The sequence below is a fragment of the Phyllostomus discolor genome, chromosome 4 (assembly GCF_004126475.2).
Source record: "Phyllostomus discolor isolate MPI-MPIP mPhyDis1 chromosome 4, mPhyDis1.pri.v3, whole genome shotgun sequence".
NCBI lineage: Eukaryota > Metazoa > Chordata > Mammalia > Chiroptera > Phyllostomidae > Phyllostomus > Phyllostomus discolor.
The window spans coordinates 71,575,567-71,598,543 of record NC_040906.2 but is presented as its reverse complement, the minus strand read 5'-3'; positions in this window follow the sequence as shown (position 1 = coordinate 71,598,543).

Genomic DNA, 22,977 nt, shown 5'->3' with positions numbered 1-22,977 from the left:
GGCACTCAATCCACTAAGCCACACTAGTCAGGGCTGTATGATTTTCTTATGTTTTGGATTTTTAACCCCTTGTCAGATGTATGATTTGCATATATTTTCTCCATTCCATAGGTTGCCTTTTCTTTTGGTTGATTATTTTATTTTTTACTAAGTGGAAGTTCATTTAATGTAATCCAACTGATTTATTTTTGCTTCTGTTGTCATACCCAAAAAAAACCATTGCCAAGACTAATATCAAGGAGCATGTTTTTATGTTTCATTGTTTCATGTCCTACATTTAATATTTAATCCAGTTCAAGTTAATTTTTGTAGTTGGTATAAGGTAAGGAACCAATTTCATTCTTTTGTATGTGGATATCCATTTTCCCCAACATTTAACTATCTTTTCCATAATGAGTTTTCTTGACTCCCTTATCAGGTTGGTCCCTTGTTGACCATATGTGTAGGTTTATTTCTGCACTCTCAGTTCTGCTCCTTTGGTCTGTGTGTCTGTTTGAATGCCAACACTATACTGTTTTGATTATAATAGCTTCATAGTATACTTTGAAATCAGGAAGTATGATGCTTCTAGCTTTTTTTAAAGAATTTTTTGGCTATTTGTGATTTTATATGAATATCAGAATTGTTTTATCTCTCTGAATAATTGAAATTATGAGAGGAAGTGCATTTGGGATTATGGACATTTTAACAATATTATTTCTTCAACTTCATGAACATGAAATATCTTTTCACTTGTGTCATTTTCTATTTCTTTTATCAATGTCTTATTGTTTTCAGTGTACAGATCTTTTACCTCTTTGTTTAAATTTATTTCTAAGTATTTTATTTTTTTAGAAAATGCTATTGTGAATACTATTGTTTGCTTCTTTGGATTGTTCACTATTAGTAGGTCAAAATTCAACTTATTTTTGTGTATTGATTTTGTTTCTGCAAGTTTACTGAATTCATTTATTAGTTCTAACAGTTTTATGGTAAAGTATCTAGGTTTTTATACATATAAGATTATATCATCTGCAAACAGGGACAGTTTTAGTTCTTCTCAAATTTAGATGACTTTTGTTTCTTTTTGTTGAATAATCACTCTGGCTAGGACTTCCAGTACTATGGTGAATAGGAATGGCAAGAGTGGGCACCCTTGTCTTGTTCCTGATCCTAGAGAAAAACATTTCAACCTCTACCATTAAGTATAATGTTAGCTGTGGGCTTGTCTTATGTGGCCTATATTATACTGAGCTGTTTGTTGAGAGTTTTTACCATAAAAGGATTTTGGATTTTTTCAAATGCTTTTTTTTTTTTTGCATCTATTGAGATGATCATATTATTTCAATCTTCATTCTATTAATGTGATCTGTACATTTATCAATTTGCATACATTGAATCATCCTTGCATCCCAGGATGAATCCCACTTAATCATGGCATATGATCCTTTTAATATATTGTTGAATTCAGTTTGCACATATTTTCTTGAGAATATGTATTTTTGCATGTATATTATTGCAAAAATATATATAATTAGGATTATTGACCTCTAGTTTTCGTATACTATCCTTATTGGCTTTGGTATTTGAGTAATGCTGGCCTTGTAAAATAAGTGTAGGAGTGTTACTTCCTCTTCAGTTTTTTGAAAGAATTTGAGAAGGGTTGTTAATTCTTTTTTTTAACTATTGGTAGAATTTACTAGTGAAACCATCTACTCCAGGCATTTTGTGTGTAGGAAGATTTTTTGTTACTAATTCAATCTTTTAATCATTATTGTTCTGCTCAGATTTTCTGTTTCTGCATGATTCAGTCTTGGTGTAGGTTGTATGGTTTTAGCAATATATCCATTTTCCTAGGTTGTCTAGTTTATTGGCATATTATTATACACAGTAGTATCTTATTATTCTTTCTATTTTCTGTGGTGTCTGTTGTAATGTCTCCTGTATTCATTTACAATTTTATTTTATTTCTTAGTTCTTTCTGTTTTCTGCTTAGCCTAGCTAAAGGCTTTTCAATTTTGTATCTTTTTTGTTGTTTTCCTATTCTTTATTTCATTCATTTCCGCTCTAATCTTTAACTTTGGGCTTAGTTGGGGGGTTTTTGTTGTTTTTTTGTTGTTGGGTTTTTTGTTGTTTTTTTGTTCCTCAGGGTATAGCATTAGATTGTTTATTTGAGATTGTTGTGTTTTCTATATGTATGCATTTATGACTATAAACCTTCCCACTTAAACTGCTTTTACTGTTTTGATATGTCACGTGTCTATTTTCATTTGTTTCAAGATTTTTAAAAAATTTTCCTTTTGATTTCTTCTTTGATTCATTGGTGTCTAAGAATGTACACTTTAATTTCCACATATTTGTGTATTTTCCAACTTTCCTCTTGTTATGATTTCTAATTTCATACTATTAGATTCAGAAATGTAGTTGATATAAATGTAGTTGTAGTTGTGTCTGATTGAATTCATGGAGACTCATTTTGTGGCCCTATATATTTATCTACCATAGAAAATGTTCCACATGCACTTGAGAAGAATGTATATTCTGCTGCTGTTGGTGGGATGTTTTGTACATTTTGTCTGTAGTGTTGTTCAAATCCACTATTTCCTTATTGAGTCTCTGCCTGGATTCATCTGTCCATTGTTGAGTTGGTGCCTTTTCTTCTCTGATATGTACACCTTCTATCTAATTAGCTAGTATATACGGAACAATATCATTGTAATTGTCTTTAACTTTATTTTTGTCCCACAAATACTTTTACCACCATAAATATGAGGCATAACATTATAGCTCTCATAGTTCTGATTAAAGGAAAAATAGGTAATGGCAAAAGTGAAACAAAACTGAATGACTAGTTATATGTGTGATATGAATCAATTTTCTGTCTATTTTTTCCTGTGGCTACTTCATGATTTATTTTGTATCCTTCATCTTCAGTAATTTAACATAATGTGCCTAGATTATGTTTCTTTGTGAATTTCCTTCTTAAGTTTTGCTGAGCTTTGCTGTCATTTTTCACCAGACACTGGAAGTTTCTCCCATTTCTTTTTCAAAGATTTTTTCCTGCCTCATTTCTTCTCTCTTCTCCTTCTGATACTTCAAGTATGTATATGATAGATTGCTCAGTATTGTTCCAGAGTTATTTCTGTAATCTTCTCTACCTGTTCTTTAGAAATCTGTATCTACCTGTCTTCAAGTTCATTGGTTGTTTTTGCTATCATTTCCAATATGCTGTTAAGTCCATCCAGTGAATTTTTCTTTTTGATATTGCACTTTTCATTTCTATGTTTTCAGGTCAATTCTTTTATACTGTTTTTAATTATGTATGTGGTAGGATATACATAAGCAAATTTATCATTTTAACTAAAGTGTACATATTGAATTTTTAATAGTTTATTTGTATTATATTTTTATTACTATTTTCCCTCCTTATACCACCTTCCACCTCTACCACCCACACCCTCCTCCCCACAATAACCACACTGTTGTCCGTGCCCATGAGTTCTTTTTCTTTTTCACTCAGTTCCCCACCGCCAGGCCCCCTGCCCAGAGCTGTCAGTCTACTCTCTGTCTATGAGTCTGTCTCTATTTTGCTTGGTAGTTCAGTTTGTTCATTAGATTCTACATATAAGTGAAATTATATGATATTTGTCTTTATATGAGTGGCTTCTTTCCTGTATTCTCCAGGTCCATCCATGCTGTTGCAAAGGGTAAAATTTTCTTTCTTTTACAGCTGAGTAGAATTCCATTGTGTAAAAGTGCCGTAGTTGTTTTCTCCACTCATCTACTGATGCACACATGGGCTGCTTCCAAATCTTGGCTATTGCAAATTATGCTACAGTGAATATAGAGGTGCATATATTCTTTTGAATTAGAGTTTTGGCTTTCTTGAGATAAATTTCCAAAAATAGAATCACTGGTTCATAAGGCAGTTCCATTTTTAATTTTTTGAGGTAACTCATACTGCTCTCCACAGGCTGTACCAATTTACATTCCCACAAACTAAGTGCAAAAGAATTTCCCTTTCTCCACATCATCACCAGCATTTGATTGTTGGTTTATTAATGATAGTTATTCTGACAGATGTGAGATAGTATCTCATTGTGGTTTTTATTTGCTTTTCTCTGATGATTAGTGATATTGAGCATCTTTTCATATGTCTATGGGCCATCTGTATATTCTCTGTGGAGAAGTATCTATTTAGATCCTTTGCCCATTTCTTAATTGGATTGTTTGGGGGGTTTTGGTGTTGAGTTTTATAAGGTCTTTCTAAATTTTGAATATTAACCCCTTATCAGATGTATCAGTGAATATGGCCTCCCATTCAGTGGGTTATCTTTTCATTTTGTTGATGTTTTCCTTTGCTGTGCAAAAGGTTTTTAGTTTGATATAGCCCCATTTGTTTATTTTTTCTTCTGTTTCCTTTGCCTGAGGAGATATATCAGAAAAAATATTGCTACATGAAATGTCTGAGATTTTATTGCCTATGTTTTCCTCTAGGATTTTTATGGTGTTGAGTCTAACATTTAAGTCTTCAGTTTGAATTTATTCTTGTATGTGGTATAAGAAGGTAGTCTAGCTTTACTTTTTTGCACATATCTGTCCAATTTTCCCAACACCATTTATTGAAATGTATCTTTAGTACACTTTATGTGCTTGCCTCCTCTGTCAAATATTAATTGGTTATAAAGATATGGGTTTATTTCTGGGATATGTGTTCTGTTTCATTGATCTGTATGTCTGTTTTTATGCCAGTACAATGCTGTTTTGATTATTATGGCTTTATACTGATATTATATTTTGATATTAGATAGTATGATTCCTCCAACTGTATTCTTCTTTCTCAAGATTGCTGTTGCTATTCGGGGTCTTTTGTGTTTCCGTATAAATTTTTGGAATATTTTGTTCTAGTTCTATGAAATATGTTATTGGTATCTTGATAGGTATTGCCTTGAATCTATAGATTTCTTTGGGTGACATTTTAATAATGTTACTTTTTCCTATCCATGTGTACAGTATATGCTTCTACTTATTTGCATCTTCTTCATTTTCTTTCTTCATTGTGTTAATTTTCTGAGTACTGGTCTTTTACATCCTTGGTTAAATGTATTTCTAGGCATTTTATTCTTTTTGAAGCAGTTGTGAATGGGATTGTTTTCTTAATTTACCTTTCTGATAGTTCATTATTGGCATATAAAAATGTAACTGATTTCTGGATATTAGTTTTGTATCCTGCTACTTTACTGAATCTGTTTGTCAATATCCCTGATGAAGTTAGATGCTAAAATCCTCAACAAAATATTAGCAAACCAAATACAGCAATACATCAAAAAGATCATACACCATGATCAAGTGGGATTTATTCCAGGATACAAGGTTTGTACAACATTTACAAATCAATAAATGCAATACACCACATTAACAAAATCAAAGATAAAAACCACATAATCATATCAATAGATGCAGAAAAAGAATTTGGTAAAATCCAGTACCATTTATAATAAAAACTCTTAGCAAGGTGAGAATAGGGGCATCACACCTAAAGGTAATAAAGGCCACTTCCAAAAAAGCCACAGTCAACATCATACTCAATGGGCAAAAACTACAAGTGTTCCCTTTAAGATTGGAAGTAAGACAGAGATGTCCGCTTTCACCAATCTTATTCAATATAGTACTAGAAGTCCTAGTCACACCAGTCAAACAAGAGGAAGAGATGTAAGGCATCCAAATTGGAAAGGAATTGGTAGAACTGTCATTATTTGCAAATGACATGATACTGTACATAAAGAACCCTAAAGATTCCACCAAGAAAGTACTAGAACTGATAAATGAAGTCTTTTTTATTGTTTCTATTTTTCTGCTAAGTGTCCTTGTGTGTATTCATTATGATGATGTTTTACTTTATGTTCTTGATAATATTTATAATAGTTGCCTTAAAGTAGTTGAGTACTCTCAAAGTCTATTATTTTGACTGCTTTTTCTGTGAACATTGGGTCATATTTTCCTGTTTGTTTAATCTTGAAGTGTTTTTTATCATATACTGGATTGGTGGTATCTTTTAGAGACTCTGGATTCTACTATTACAGTTAAGTTGCTGGCTGCTTTCTTTAATGAAGACTTGGTTTTACATTTTGTAAGAGAGAATCTCTTTTGTTTTGCCCTGAATCCCAGGTTGACCGTCTTAGCACTGAAATACAATCTTTGCTCCTAAAACATGTCCCTTCAGGGACTTATGTGAAAAGCCTGAGTTGTTCACCAAGCTGCTTTAATTTGATGTGATTCAAACTCCAAACACTTTGTCTTACTCAGTAGGCAGCAGCAGCAATCCCTGTTTGAGCCTTCAATTTATTGCTTTCCACTGGGTACTTTGGGGTCTTCCCCATGCATGCACAGTTTAGGAGTCAGCCCAAGTCGAGTATACATGCAATTTTATAGCTCCCCTATGTTTTCCTACTTTCTGAAATCCACCTCTCCCAACCCTCAGTTATCGGCCATTTTTTCTACCCTGAACAGTGGCCTCTGATACCTCAAGCCAGTAAGTGTGGTCTTTGTCTTTAGTTTAGGCTGTGCCCACTACTTTTATCTCAAGGGATAAGCTGTATAAATGGAGATCTCACTGAGTGATGTTCCCTTCTTTGAAGGGTTAAATCCTCACTTTTTCTGTTTCTGTTACTTTTGGTCATTCTCCATTGTATCTTTAAATAGTTGTTTTTATTTGTTTTAGTATTTTCTACAGTTTGTAATTGCTATCAGTGGGATAGCCAGTCTGACTGAAGTTACTCCACCATTACCAAAATTAATTCCTGGGTTTTTTTTTTACTTTCATATGTACCTATTCACTTTATTCACAGTCAAGTATATTATGTCACTTCATGATCAGTTTAGTCAATTTAGACATAGGTTTGATTCCTGACTCTGCCATGTATTATAATTACTTGAAATTGTAACTGATCCATAGTGTACTTTTATAAAATGGAAATGATCATATATACCTTAATAGGTTGATTACTTTTAAATACTAAATGTGATAATGTGTGCAAAACTGTGGCACAGGGTGTAGAAAATGTTTGCCACTCATAAATGGTTCTACCTTTCTTAACCATAGTTATTCTATAACTTGGGAGGTAAAATACTGCTATATGGAACAACTCACCCAAGGTATTTCTGCTATGTAAAAGGAATACAGTTTAATTAAATAAATTGTGCAAGATAAGTTTATGTTTCCCAGAGATTTCAGTTTTAGTATTTTTCTCATATGAAGAGAAACTGGTGGTCTGATGGTGATTCAGAGGAGCAGCAGCTAAACAAGAACTACTAATAGTCAGGCTACATGGTCAGGGTTCTGGGTGATATATCTTTCTCTTTTCCCAGCACTTAAGAGCAAGACAACTGACTGGTAACAGAAGATACTACTGTAACCTTTTTTTTCCTACCAGAGAAGAATGAGTCTAAGCAAGTCTCCAATTTTAGAGCCAGACAGGATATTCAGTGAGAATACTCTGGCCCAGCGAAATAAATAGTATTTGTATATATGGCCAGGAAAGACTATAATAAAAAACATAGCACTATGTAATGAACTAGCCTCTCCTCCAGGTTTACTTGTGACTCAGAAATGAATGATATTTACCCTAGACAGACATGTAATTTCAGAAATTGGTTATTGAATGAGCTTTTCTATGAATAGTTAATATCAGCAATTGTTCAGTCAACAGGAAGCATGGTATGGATGTGTGTATTGTTTTGTGTTATATTGAAAGATTTTGTGTATAAGATTTTGTGTGTGATTCTCAAAAACATTTTGCTATGGTGGAAACAATTGAATGCTGCAGATAAAAAGGGAAACTGGTTAGCCCTGGCCAGGTTGCTTAGTTGGTTAGGGGGTCATCCCAAGACACCAATGTTGCAGGTTTGATCCCTAGGCAGGGCACATGCAAGAATCAACCAGTGAATGAATAAGTAAGTGGAACAGCAAATCGATAAATCAATGTTTCTTTCTCTCTCTCTCTCTCTCTCTCTCTCTCTCTTCCTCCTGCACTCTCCCCACTCTCTCTCCCTTCCTCCCTCCCTCCCTCAGTTTCCTTCTGTCTCTAAAATTAATTTTTAAAAAAGAGAAACTGGCTGAGGTTGCATCAGTTCTCTCTGGTAAGCATTATTACAGTTACTATTCACATTTATGCTTTTCAAATAGAAACCCATCAATCATGTAAACTTAGGGCCCGATTTTGATCTCTAATGCATAGCTGGAATTGCCACATATCTTTTTTCCACCAAAAAAATGCTCAGTAATATCTGAGATTAAAATCTGTATTTTCAAATTGACTTTATTTTTATCCAGACTAAGAAGCAAAATGCAATGTGAGGATGTGGTTTTCTTTTATTATATACGATTCTTGCAGAATCGAGTATTCATTTATTTCTGTAATCATAATAATGGCTCTGAGAGAAAATAGAAAAGTTATTTATCTTTTTAAAATGGAATTTTATTCTTGTATAATTATATGCACTAATTTGGATTGTAGGAGAAGGCCATATTATAAAGCAAGCATTATATAAGTTTATAGTATGTGAAAAGCAAACAAGACCTATTTCTATAGAACATGAGATTTATCAGATTAGATTTTATGCTTGTTTCCATGAAAGCTTTAAAATTTTGTTAAAACATAAAGAAAATAAAATATTTAAAATAATAAAACTGTCTTGTTTTGGCACTTATTTTTTAACTATAGGGTAATTGCATAGAAGATTTGAAGATAAAATCTTCATTTATGTTTTCTCTCCACTTAGGAAATTTAATTTAATTTACTCAGTGTTAATTTTAAACAGTGTTTATTAAGAACTTTTTATGAGCAAAGTATCATGCTAGATATTTTTAGGGGATACAAAAAAATGAATCTGGTATCACTCTGCCTGTAAGATGAGTATTGCTCAGTAGGAAAAACAAAAGCACACGTGTCTCATATGGAGACGAACAGAGTGGGGAAACCTTCGCAGTTTAGTTCTCAGTAGTTAGACCCCAGAGAGAAGTGTTGGTGTGTGCCATTGTTAATTGTGTTTCAGAATTACAAGCGATTTTTAAGAGAGCTAGCTAGCATAGTGCCTGAAGCATAATAAATGTTAAAAAAAAAAAAAAGATGACTATTCCCTCATGCTTGGGGCTGGAGAGCAAACTAGATGTTATGTGAGTCTCTCTGTGTTTATTAACTATCTGTGATTAAAACAGTTATTTTAGAATTAGATTGTTTTCATCTGGATTTTACCATCTTTGTGACCTTGGGTAAATTACCTCTTTAAACTCCATTTTCTTCATTTGTCAAATGTGGTGACAATATCTGTGTCATAGGTTTGTTGTGAAGATTGAATGAGATAATGTATGCCAGGCCTATATTATAGTGGCTATAATAATTTAGGTTGGAAAAAAGAAAACATTGTTATAAATATTGCTCTCATTATCTTTACTGATAAGGAATGGGTGAAATTACTTTGGTATGCAACAGAAGTAGTTAAACCATAGCGTTGACTTGGCGTGAGTATAAGTAGCACAATTTTAACTCCAGATAGGTGGTACTTTAATCTATATTATTTGATTTTTTTAAGTTAAGGGAAAATGTCATGGGCTATAAATAAATTTAGTATTTAATTTTTAGTTGTTTTGTCTTTGCATAGTGAAAATGCAAATAATCACTCAGGAATTATTATTTACTCTTTCATTTATTTATTTATTCATTCCACAAGTATTAATTGAGCATAAACATTTTCTAGGTGTTGCGGTAGCCACTAGTGATAGAGCTGTGAGCAAGGCTGACCAACTCCCGGCCTTCAAGGAGTTGACATTTAATTGGAATCCTAGTTCACTCTTTAGATCTGAATTTGAAAATACAATCTTCAGAGGTGTTTCACAGGTGGTAAACATGTCCGAGACACTGTCTTTGAGATTTAAGGAGCAGAAATCACATGAATGAAGGTTTCCTTTTTTTTCCTCCATAAATCATAATAATGCCAGACAGCACCAAGCTTGAAGAGTTGCATTATTAGCCTACATTCCTGAAAGTTACATGTAATTGTTCGCTGTCATGTTAAAGAAAAGATATATTTTCCAGCTTGCTTTACCAAATTATGAGGGCTTAGGTATAAATGAATAACAAAAATTAGGTAAGGAAAGTACATACATGATCACAACTGAATCAAACTCTACTATTAGAGTTAGTCCTATTACCTGGGCTAGTTTAAGTAAACATAATCAAACCTTCTTATCTTTTGAGTATTAAAAAACCTTGGGCCTTGGACTGGTACCTAGGTTGACAGCTATTTTCTGTTTGGAACTTTTCTTCTATTTTCCTTACCATTAATCACCATATTGCTAACTGTTGTGAAAAAACTTTCTTGATCAAACATTCCACTAAATCTCAGAAAAAGCTACATAGATCCTTCTCTTCTGTGCTCTTCTGTTTGTTGTTTGAATGAGACAGAACTATTTTTTAAAAGATTTTATTTATTTATTTTTAGAGAGGGAAGGGAGGGAGACAGATAGAGAGAGACATCAATGTACAGTTGCTGGGGGTCATGGCCTGCAACCCAGGCATGTACCCTGACTGGGAATCGAACCTGCAACACTTTGGTTCGCAGCCCACGCTCAATCTACTGAGCTATGCCAGCCAGGGCCAAGACAGAACTATTTTTTAAAGAGACTAAGCAAATGAAGCATTTGCAGTTTTATTTCAAGTTTTTCTTACCAGTAGGAGGAATTGGGCAACTATGCTTGTCCTTTTTGTTCAAAGTTTAGATGATAAAACTCACCAGACTGTTACATGATTAAGATTTCAAAATAAGAATGAAGCTTTAGAAAGTACGAACTTTGGTATATTTAGCTGTTGTTTTTATTGGCAAGAAACAATAAGTAATTATAGCAACCACTATTATATTAAGCATTTTCGAAGTGCCATATGCTTCACACAGATTATTGGTAGTCCTCACAGTAACTTCATATAATAGGAATCTTTATTGCCTAATTATATATAAAGGAGTATGGCCTCAAAACATTAACTGGCTTTCCCACAGACGTTTGAGTCCGTTGCAGAGCCATAATCAAACCCATGTTCATCTGGACCTGCATCTGCATCCAGGACACATCGTACCACATTGCCTCTCCACTAGACTCTAAAACACAGAGGTGGAGTGAGAGAGCATGTGCCGCTGTAAATTCCCTATTACAAATTTACTCTTTTCCCTCTTTTAAAAAATGTATTACATACACATGTTAAAATAAAGCAAATAGTATTGGGTGTGCCTTCCCTAGGAATCTACCTAAAGGTAACTTTTTAAATTTTAATTGCTGTAAATTTTAATTGCTTTTAACTATTCCAACTTTATAGTCACTGTATGTTTTTATTGCTATATCTAGGTTAATCAATATTGGACACTATTTATAAGTAGAAATTAGAAATAATTAATCTTTTATCATAGATGGTGACTTAACTCACTTGTAGGTCTCTGTCCCCCCATCTGCCAATGTAGCTAAAAGTGTTTGCCTTATTGATATCATGTAAATACTGCTCACTGCAAAACCGAGTAGTATGCTATAATTACAGTTCCTTCTTGTGCTTATTATTGACTCTTTAGAGAGTTTTTCCTCCATTTTCTGTTGTGAGTTTTTATAACTAGAAGGAAGTTGTCTTTCCACCTGTTCCTTTTTCCGTCTCTATCACTGTTTGAAAACATGGCTGGTGTATATATTAACTTTCATCCAGTTAGTTTCTGTATTAAACTTTGCAGCAAGTTTTCTGCAGACTCCACAAACTATTCCTACCAGAAATTTGTTCTAGTTCTTGAAGAACTTATGCTTTCATTTCCAAAAGTTCTCCAAAAGCCATATTTAAAATATCTTTTGATGAAATAAACAAAATTTAAAACAAAGATCTCTAATGTTTTTCTAATAATAAATACCTTTTATGGTAGGTGTACTTTATTTACTAAGTTCTCATGGGTTTCAGCGTGTCTTAAAAATACATGCAACCACTACTCTGTATGTTAGGGAACATCCAAAATATTAAAGATGGCAGATGTCATTAAATTGTTCAGTTGGTCACTCAAAAAGAGCTATGCTTTGCCATCATAGGCAAATAGCCAGAGAAGATGGTAGCTCAAACACAGAATATTGAGTCCTTTTAGAGAGTACGACAACTACTTTAAATGTACTTAGTGTCATTTGAAAAGAAAAAAAAAAAACTTGTATAACATACTAAGAATATTTTGTAAACCATTTACCTAATGACATAAAATTCTAAATTCACTGAGGTTAATAATTTCTGATCATGGAATTTAATAAAAAGAAATTAGAATGTCAAACCTTGAAAATATATGTATTTAAGTTGCTTATTGGTAAATAACATAATTATAAGTGAACTGGTATGTTTGGGCCTGCAATCAAACATTGCATATTCAAAAAAGCCAATTAAAGTATACTTTCTAATGTGTTTCAGAAAGTAGGATTCTAAATTGAGAAAAACAATAAATTCAATGTTTTCCAGTCACTGTTTTCTTTTGAAAATACTCATGAATATGATCTATAATTAATGACATATTAAGTTCTCCCTGATAAATTGTTTATTTTTGAAAATCATTTTAGCCCTGGCTGGCGTAGCTCAGTGGATTGAGCACGGGCTGGGAACCAAAGTGTCCCAGGTTCGATTCCCAGCCAGGGTACATTCCTGGGTTGCAGGCCATAACCCCCAGCAACCGCACATTGATGTTTCTCTCTCTCTCTCTATCTCCCTCCCTTCCCTCTCTAAAAAATAAATAAATAAAATATTTTTAAAAAAAGAAAATCATTTTAAAGAACAACAGGGGAGTATAAGTAGGTATAAAACTATTTTTGTAAAAATGAAAATAATATATAGAGGAAACTACTAACAGTGCCTTTTTCTGAGGGTTATGTGGAGATGGGATACAGGGCTGTGACTTTTTACTTGTATATTTCCACTTTGTTTGAATTTCTTTCAAAATGAGCCTCTGGTTATTCACTAGAGAAACAAAAGAGACATTTTAAAAGGAAATAAGGGAAAGGATAAAGTGGAGGGAAAAAATAAAATTTACATTTTTGTCTTGTTCATATGATAAATGTCCTAATATATCATGATGATCAACTAAAAATAATGTGATATATATATATAAATAGATTTTGTGTGCAACTGTGAACTGGAGGCTAAAACAAACAAACAAACAAAATGTAGGCAAAAGTGCAACTGAGAGAGGTAGGCCTTTGTCAAACGTGGTAAACCCTAGACTAGAGTTTTCACACACTCGTTTCTCATTGAAAGATGAATAGCAGACAGTTCGAGTCCAGGGTTCTTCCTAGGTGTACAGTCTAAACATAAGGCCCCCTCAGCATACACTTCCAAATTTCTGTACGTTCATTGTCAGAATGCAAACTAAAGTGAGCCTACAGAACTACAAGAAAAATAGATTGGTTCAAAGCTTGGCACTGAGTGTGTAGTAAAAGAATATATCCCTGATCATCTGTAACCAAAAGCTGGTCTTGTGAGTTTGCCACTGAAAGTCACACCACAAAGGTGATTTAAAATAGGAAATCGCCCTGGCTGGCGTAGCTCAGTGGATTGAGCATGGGCTGCGAACCAAAGCATCGCAGGTTCGATTCCCAGTCGGGGCACATGCCTGGTTGCAGGCCACGGCCCCCAGCAACTGCACATTGATGTTTCTCTCTCTCCCTTTCTCCCTCCCTTCCCTCTTTAAAAATAAATAAATAAATAAAATCTTTAAAAAAAAAAGACAAGCTTCTAAAGAGGCACCCATAATGAGTCAAACTTTAAATAAATAAATAAATAGATAGATAGATAGATAGATAGATAGGAAATCAAAGCCAATGATTTAATGTGGTCCTAAATTTAAAATCCTTCAAGTAGCTGGCATTAGCAATATAAATACTGTCTAAACAAATCCACTTTGATACAGGACTCAAATTTCCAAGGTATAATTCAAAAAATAAAAGTTTACACTCAAAAATTACAAAACAGGTATCATGAATAAGTATCACAAACAATATTGAGAAGAATAAGATTTGTATCATGTCATATATTAAAATTATGAAACAGAATGTGAAACAAATCTGTTTAATAAATAAAAGGTTAATGTAACAGTATGATATTCTTGAAGGAAAATAATGTGGGGAGACTTAAATACCAGATACGAAGATTTGGCATAAAACTTTAGTAATTAATACGTATGTGGGTTGATCAGTGGAGCAAAACAGCCCAGAAACATTTATGTGAGTGGAAACTTAGTATACAGGGTGAGGCCAAAGTGGGTTTGTGAGTATGCAAAACAAAAGTTTATTCTTGTATTATTATTTATTAATTATTGTATTATTTTCTTTATGAACAACTGTAAACCTACTTTTCCTCCACCCTTTAAACAGAGCTAGCATTGTGATAGGGTTGACTTTTCAATAAATGGTATTGGCATCATTGATTATTCAATAGTGGAAAAATGAAATTTGACCCCACTTTATACCATACATAATGATCAAATCTAGGAGAAGTAAAAAGTTAAATGTGAAAGGCAAAAGTGTAAAGTTTTAAGGGAGTATCTTCAAAGTAGGAAAAAATTTAAGATACAAAATGAAAATGTCATTAAGGAAAAGAGTGTTAAATTTTACTACATAACAATTGTGATCTTCCATCTCTCACAGTCACTTTAAGACAATGAAAAGACAGATTACAAATTAGAGAAGATATTTCAACACATGTAATTAAAAAAGAGTAATTACAAATCAATGCAAAAATAGAAAAATGGACAAAATACCTTTATATCTTAATCTTATTTTGCTTTTAAATGACCCTTTATTTCTGATCTTTATCTCTGTCCACATAATATTCATCTAAAGAGGCAAAACCCAATACTGTGTATTTCTCAGTTACTGTTTTGGAAAGTAAATTAAGCAAATTAAAATTGGCACACTGAAAAAGTTACCCTTGCACTGATGTGTCAATGTAAGAAACATTTAAACCTATATTGAATTTTTGTGAGTTTATTTGAGCCAAACTGACAATTGCTGAGAAGCAGCATCTCAACAGATAGAGAAAATGCTCTGGATAAATGTTAGTTCTGCATTCTGCTTTAACATTACAATCCAAAGAGAGAATGTAAAGGGTTACATGAAATCCATTGCTGATAGATTAGGGAGGTAGGAGAAAGCAAAGCAGGGAAACTTCTGGGGTTGGATAAAAAGTAAAATGGTAGACATATAACTTCTTTTACATAGGTGGGTACAAAACAGTTAACAGTCAACAATTAGAAACAATGAGGGGATTTTTGGTTTCTGCTCTGGTGTGATATCTATGCTTTCAGAAGTCTTGAAACAGGAAATTACTTTGACATTCCGAAGGTATGTTTATTATAGATGCAAATAGGCTTAATTAAGGTAAAGATTGACTTTTGTCGGGGAAGATTGTAGCCTAGGACATGGCTACCTGACATGCTCTTGGTTAATAAGTTTTAATTTCAGATCACCCTGTGGTTACTTAGGTCTCTGAGTTAATAAGGCCACCACACAGGCCTCCCCTGAGCTTGTCAGGTTTAGTATGTGGCCCCTTTTTGTCTATCGACTCACTCACATATCTTTGTGTCTCCCCCACCCACTTCATTATTACTTTCTTTCAGCTCTGACCTTTGATACAGTCATTACATTATATTCATTCTTCTTTTTTTAGTGTATTTTATTGATTATGCTATTATAGTTGTCCCATTACCCCCCCTTCATTCCCCTCTGCCCTTCACACCCTCTCCCTCCCACATTCCACCCCTTTAGTTTATGTCCATGTGTCATCAGTTCTTTAGCTTCTACATTTCCCACACTATTCTTGCCCTCCCCCTGTCTATTTTCTGCCTATCATCTATGCTACTTATTCTCTGTACTTTTCCCCCCTCTCTCCTCCTCCCACTCCCCTGTTGCTAACTCTCCATGTGATCTCCATTTCTGTGGTTCTGTTCCTATTCTAGTTGTTTGCTTAGTTTGCTTTTGTTCTTGTTTTAGGCGTGGTTGTTAATAACTGTCAATTTGCTGTCATTTTACTATTCATATTTTTTATCTTCTTTTTCTTAGATAAGTCCCTTTAACGTTTCTAAAATAAGTGCTTGGTGATAATGAACTCCTTTAACTTGACTTTATCTGAGAAGCACTTTATCTGCCCTTCCATTCTAAATGAAAGCTTTGCTGGATAGAGTAGTCTGGGATATATATAGGTCCTTGTCTTTCATGACTTGGAATACTTCTTTCCAGCCCCTTCTTGCCTGCAAGGTCTCTTTTGAGAAATCAGCTGACAGTCTGACGGGAACTCCTTTGTAGGTAACTGCCTCCTTATCTCTTGCTACTTTTAGGATTCTCTCCTTCATTTTCACCTTGGCTAATGTAATTATGATGTGCCTTGGTGTGTTTCTTCTTGGGTCCAACTTCTTTGGGACTTTCTGAGCTTCCTGGACTTCCTGGAAGTCTATTTCCTTTGCCAGATTGGAGAAGTTCTCCTTTATTACTTGTTCAAATAACTTTTCCACTGGTTGCTCTTCCTCTTCCCCTTCTGGTACCCCTATAATTCGGATGTTGGAATGTTTAAAGATGTCCTGGAGGTTCCTATGCCTCTCCTCATTTTTTGAATTCTTGTTTATTCATTCTTTTCTGTTTGTTTGGTTGTTTCTTTCTTCCTTCTGGTTCACTCCATTGATTTGAGTCCCAGTTTTCTTCCCATCACTATTGGTTCCCTGTGCATTTTCCTTCATTTCACTTAGCATAGCCTTCATTTTTTCATCTAATTTGTGACCAAATTCAACCAATTCTGTGAGCATCCTTATCACCAGTGCTTTGAATTGTGCATCTGATAGGTTGGCTATCTCTTGGTCACTTAGTTGTATTTGTTGTGGGGCTTTGATCTGTTCTTCCATTTGGGCCTTTTTTTTTGTCTTGTCACGCCCGGTACCTATAAGGGGCGGGGCCTTAGGTGTTCACCAGGGCGGGGCAACCCAATCACTGGGTTGTGACACTGTATGTGGGGGTGGGGTCCAAGAAAGAACATTGGTGCTTGCTCTGCTCTGTCAGACTTCAGTCCCTTCCACCCCTTCCCCCAAGCAAGCTGGGCCTTTCTGGTGCTGATTCCCGTGTGGGTGGGCTTGTCCACATTCTAGGACTCCATGGGTCTCTCCAACGAACTCTCCTGTTTGGCTGGGAATCTCTTCCTGCGCCTCAACCCCCACGGGTGTTTTCAGTCAGTGCCCCCGAGGCTCTATTTCCTGGCACTGGGACCCTGGGTTGCAGGCAGTGCCTTGCTTCACAATTGCTGCCTTGCTGGGTCTGCTGGTTGCCACCCTGAACTCAGGGTCTGCCAGGCACCACCTATGAGTCCAGGGTCCGCCTGCTGTGGTCTTGCACACCTGGGATGCCTTACGCTCCCGGTCCCACCGCTTTTTGTGCCATGACCCCTCTCCACCCAGCTGCCCAACTCCACCCGTCTGGATGAACGTGTCTATTTTAACTCCCTGGTTGTCCAACTTCCATACAGTTCAATTTTCTGTCATTTCTGGTTGTTACTATATTTCTAAATTGTTGTCCTTATTTTGGTTGTGTGAGGAGGCACAGTTTGTCTACCTATGCCTCCATCTTGGTCAGAAGCTTCATTCTTCTTCTGTAGTAACAAGTAGATAAGATATTATAGTTTTTCGCAGACATGATTCATGTAAACATTTATCATCTTTGTGTTAGTAATCCTTTAAAATTATTTCTATTTTTAACTGTAAATCTTTTGGATAGTGTTATTAATTACCTCACTCTTTTCTTTGTGCCACTGTTACCACTAAATCAGTGGGTCTAGCAGAAAGGAACATTTGGCAATATCTGGTACCATTTGGGGTTATCATTATGGGCGGGGTGTGATACAAGGCCAGGGATGCTACTATGCATCCAGCAATGTCCAGAACAGCCTTCCCACAGCTATAGATTATCTGACCCAAAATGTAAATAGTGCCATAGTTGAGCAACCCAGCCCTAAACTGTCTTTCTAGCTACTTTCTTAGGCTTGTATTCTGTGTTTGACTCTTTGGACATACCTGTCTGTGGAGGCCATCTTCCTAATGTAATAAACAGTATGTTCTGAATAATGCTGCTACAACTAACAAAATCATGCAGACAGTAGATAATGGGTTGGCAAACATAGGTTTGAATGAAGACAGCTAGGGCTTTCCTTCTCTTCTATGTCAGTGTTTTCCTCCATAAATCATGAAATTAGGCAAATTAATGAAAAAATTTTTAAAACTCAGCAGATAACGATACTGCCTTGTTTTTCATTCCCAGCGTTATGGGGTTGGCACTTAATGGGTGCCTAGTTATACTGTGCTGGTGTTTTCAGTGATTTAGCACATTAGTTCTCAGAATAAATCTAAGAGAAATATTATTATTTTACAGAAGAGAAAACTTGAACTTAGAAAAAGTACATATAAGTGCCTTGCCCAATTTCACACAGAATTTGGGATTTGAAACCAAGTTTTCTAACTCAAGTTTAGTGTTCTTTCTACAGTGCCACTTAGCCATTTTATACTTTATTGTTTGCAGCATGCCTATTTTATCCAGTCCTTTTTGTGTTTATTATGTTGTCTAGAAAATAAAGTGTTTGAAAACATATGTGTTTTTTAATGTCCTTTTTTTTTTGCTTATATTTTTCAAAAAGAGGTTGTATTTTTTCAGAGCAGTTTTATTTTTACAACAAAATTCAGAGGAAGGTACAAAGATTTCCCATATTCTCTCTGACCCTACACATGCATAACCTTCCCCGTTATCGACATCACTTCCCAAATGGTCCATTTCTTTTCAAGGATAAACCTACACTGACAACTCATAATCACCCCAGATGTACAGAATGTTGTACATCCTATGGATTTTGTATAATGGATCATAGTACCTACCCATCATTATAATATCACACAGAGTATTTCACTGTCCTAAAAATCCTCTGTACTCTGCCTGTTTATCCCTATACCCAACATAATTCAGAGTACCTAGTATAGTGCTGTGAGAGAAAAAAAAAGCTGAATAAATATTCTTTAAAAAGAAAAACAAAGTAGGAAAAGATGGATGTAATGAGGAATAGGTAAGAATGCCCGACTTCTTCAGAACAATGTAAGAAGCCTGCCAGAACAGTTATTTCAAAACAGAAAAGCTTAGGTTTGAATTTTTAATTAGAACTTTGTTTATCCTTCCTTTTGACTTCAGGAGCTCTTACCGCTTGGTGTATTTGAATTATTTAGTTCACTGATTTGTTGCATTGAGGTTAAGTGTCATGATAAGTTAAGAAAGACAAGACCTCCCATGCATTACGAACTTCCTTGTGACTTACCATACTTATTATCATCAAAATAAAAAATGATTGGTCTTCATTTTCATATTTTTTATTTGTATGACCATCTCGATGAAAATAACAAAGAGGCATTTGAAAATATTCAGTACCCATTCAATATACCTAGGAAGCTAGGGTAGAATTGTCCATATAAATTTATTTAAAGCTACAATTTCAATCATTTTTATTCAATTTAAAATATTTGTTGGTAATGGTTTTTGAAGAGTTTCAATCACTTTACATGGAATTATTTCATATTTTAAGAGGGAGTGCCCAGTGCCACATGTTTAGTCTAAAACTGAGTATGTGTAAAGACATTTCAAAGGTAGTATTTTAAAAATATATAAGTATTCAACAACTGTTGAAAGTGTTGATTCTCCCCACCATTTTATCTGTATATAACAAAAAGCACAGGTTATTTCAAGAGGGGAAATAAGTGATCATAACCTTTACAGTTCCTACCTTGCCTTCATCAGTAGGAATCAGGGGTCAAAGCAGTAAGTATATTACACAAAAGAAGACATTTTAGAAGGTGTATGAATGATCTAACTGGGAATAAGTTACTGCCATTGAAGGCTGCTCCTGGTAGGATCCGTGAATGTTCAATTTTGGGCAGAGTGTAAAACAGTCCCATCTAACACAATATCCAAAATGTCTAAAATCTCAGAAGTGTCTCCAGTAAGAAACAATGAAAGATATTAATGCATATTCTAATTATGAGTATGTGTAAAATACCAGTTATCTTTATGAAAAGTTAAGGGAGCTGAGATTTAAGTTATCTTTAAGGCATCATCTTTAAACTGAACAAACTACCATCCCATGAAGATGTGTATTGGAAAAATCAAGTTTACCCATTTCACAGGGCATTGCGGTATTTAAAGAATGTATCCTGAACTGTTGTTAGAGACATTTTTCTCCAGTGTTGTCCTCTCAGAAAAAGGCCTGGAAATGGAAATGGAACTTAATCTCTTGTTATGAGGATATTACTGAGGTTGGGACAATGAAACTCAGCAGTGACAATTGATTTAGATAAGTAAAAGGGCTCACCAAATGCCCTGGTATTTTGGCTGATAAAGGTCAAGATTAAAAGCAGAGAGAACCCTAGAAGATTGTCATATCACCATCCCCACCATAGACTGAGAAAATTGATAAAGGGAATTGATATGTGGTGATTACCTACTATTTGCTAAGCATAAGAAAAGATATTGTATATGTATTTATTCATTCATTTCTACAATGAAATTTTGCTATAATGTACAGTAGTTAAACCACTGGAGGATATGTAGCTCCTCCAATCTAAGAACATCTGGTATGGTGAGGAAAACATAGAAGCAGTCAGTTTTAACTACATATGATAACTGGTATGATGTGGAGTATACGCCAGTGCAGTGGGTGCAGATGCTTTATTCTCCTGCCTTGGGGAATGAGGTCTGGGAATGCCTTAACTGGATGACACCTAATGTGAGTCTCTTTCATATCATCAAATATTAAAAAAAAAAAACCTATGTTGTACATATTATTCCTATTTATAGGTGGGGATACTGAAGTATAAAAAGATTATAATTTATGTAAGGCTGTGTAATAACTACAAGCATTTATGTGGATCTTAATTTACTAGAGTTTTACATTAATGTAATCTTCAAAACTGCTCTATAATATAGATGCTTTTGTTGTTTCAATTCCACAATTAAGAAAACTAAGCACTCTGGGGTTAAATAATTGTTCTAAGGTCACATATTAATAAGGCAATTTTGGGCTTTGCACTAAGGCAGACAAACTAGTGTCTGTGCATGCAACTAGTGTCTGGTTATTTCTGCCATAGCATAAACTCTGTCCTTCCTGCTTGCTTTTTTACCAGGGTTCAAAACTCAGCAGTCACACTCTGGAACCCATGTTGTTAAGTGACAGAATGAGATCTGCATTTTTAGAAAGATTCTTTTGACCATAGTAAAAATGATGAACTGAAATGAACTGACCTGGAGACATAAAAAGCAATAAAAGGAAAGTTTGGATGCAAGACTGATCTCGGGTAGTGGCAGCTAATGTGTACAGTAGTACACAGATTTAAGAGACTTTAGCAATCACAAATATCAAAACTTGGTGATTAATTAACATAGGATATGAAGGAAATGGGAAAATTAGAGATCATCCAGGGCTTTCTGTTTAAGTGAGAAACTGATAGTTGAGATAGAGCATAAAAGAAGGAGAATAATTAGGGAGAAAGTTGTTGAGTTTTTCATTTCATTAAATTGTGTTTGAAATACTTATTAGGCAACCAAGTGAAGATGTTCAGAAGGCGAAAACATTTAATCTAGAGCTCAGGAGAAAGATCTAGACTGAGAAATGGAGAAAGAGACCAGGCAGGGAAATGCAGAATTGCCAAGCATTTTTAAGGACACAGTTGAGTTGGGCTTTTTTTATTTATTTTCCACCAAAAGTTTAATTATAATTTTCATATCTGAACATAGCACAAAAAGGTAGAACAAAAGCCATGTAAAAATTAAGGTGCTAGCAGATATCATCACTAGGTATGATTGATCAAATACAACTATTAAAAAGAAAGACAGCAAATAAATTTAGAATGGGTAGGTTAGTACTAATTTTTACTGTTCCAGATCTCCATCCTTGGCTTTGTTTTCTTCATGATTGTCTTTTTAAATTCTTTTTTAAAAAGATTTTATTTATTTATTTTTAGAGGGGAAGGGTAGGAGAAAGAGAGGGAGACAAACATCAATGTGTGGTTGCCTCTCGTGAACCACTTACTGGGACCTGGCCTGCAACCCAGGCATGTGCCCTTTCTAGGAATTGAACCAGCAACCCTTTGGTTCACAGGCCTGCATTCAGTCCACTGAGCTACACCAGCCAGGGCTAAATTCTTTTTTTTATTATTGTTGTTCAATTACACAGCAGAAAGAAAGAACTCGTACCCTTAGCAACAGCATGGATGGAACTGGAGAATATTATGCTAACTGAAATAAGCCCAAGTGGCGAAAGACAAATGCACTTGAGATTTTAGAAAAAAAATGGCCCAAATCTATATGGTAGGGGGGAGTGCAAGGGAGAGGCAAGATGTGGGGCAAAAGGGAGGATGAGAAAAAGGAGAAATTTTAGAAGGCATGGGAAAGGATAAAATATTTAAATATTTTAAAAGTTAATAATGTTTCCCTGTTTCCTTGGTCAGTTTCAGAGCTAATTTATTTTTGCTCTTTTATGTATTGGGAAGGGAGAATAATTGAAAAAAGCCAAGGAAGTGAGATTGATTTATATTAGGAAGTTAGAGGAAGAAAATAATCAACATTCCAGAAGGACTGGAGGAGGGACCGTATTGAAGTAAAATGTCATAATAGGTGAAACTCTGGAAGATAGTTTGAGGAAGATTTGGGGGGTATGAAATGCAGTTCTGGGACAGCTGCTCTACCCTGTGATTTAAGGACAGGACAAAAGAGAATTTTAAGATAATTTACTATGCATTAGAAATTAAATCCTACATTAGTGTTTTTTTCATCAGAGTTCAGTAAGTATTTAAAATCTCCTTTCACTTTTAGGACTTATTGGATATAGGCTATGGTTTTGTTTGTTTATTTTTATCTGAATATATTATTATGAGACTGGC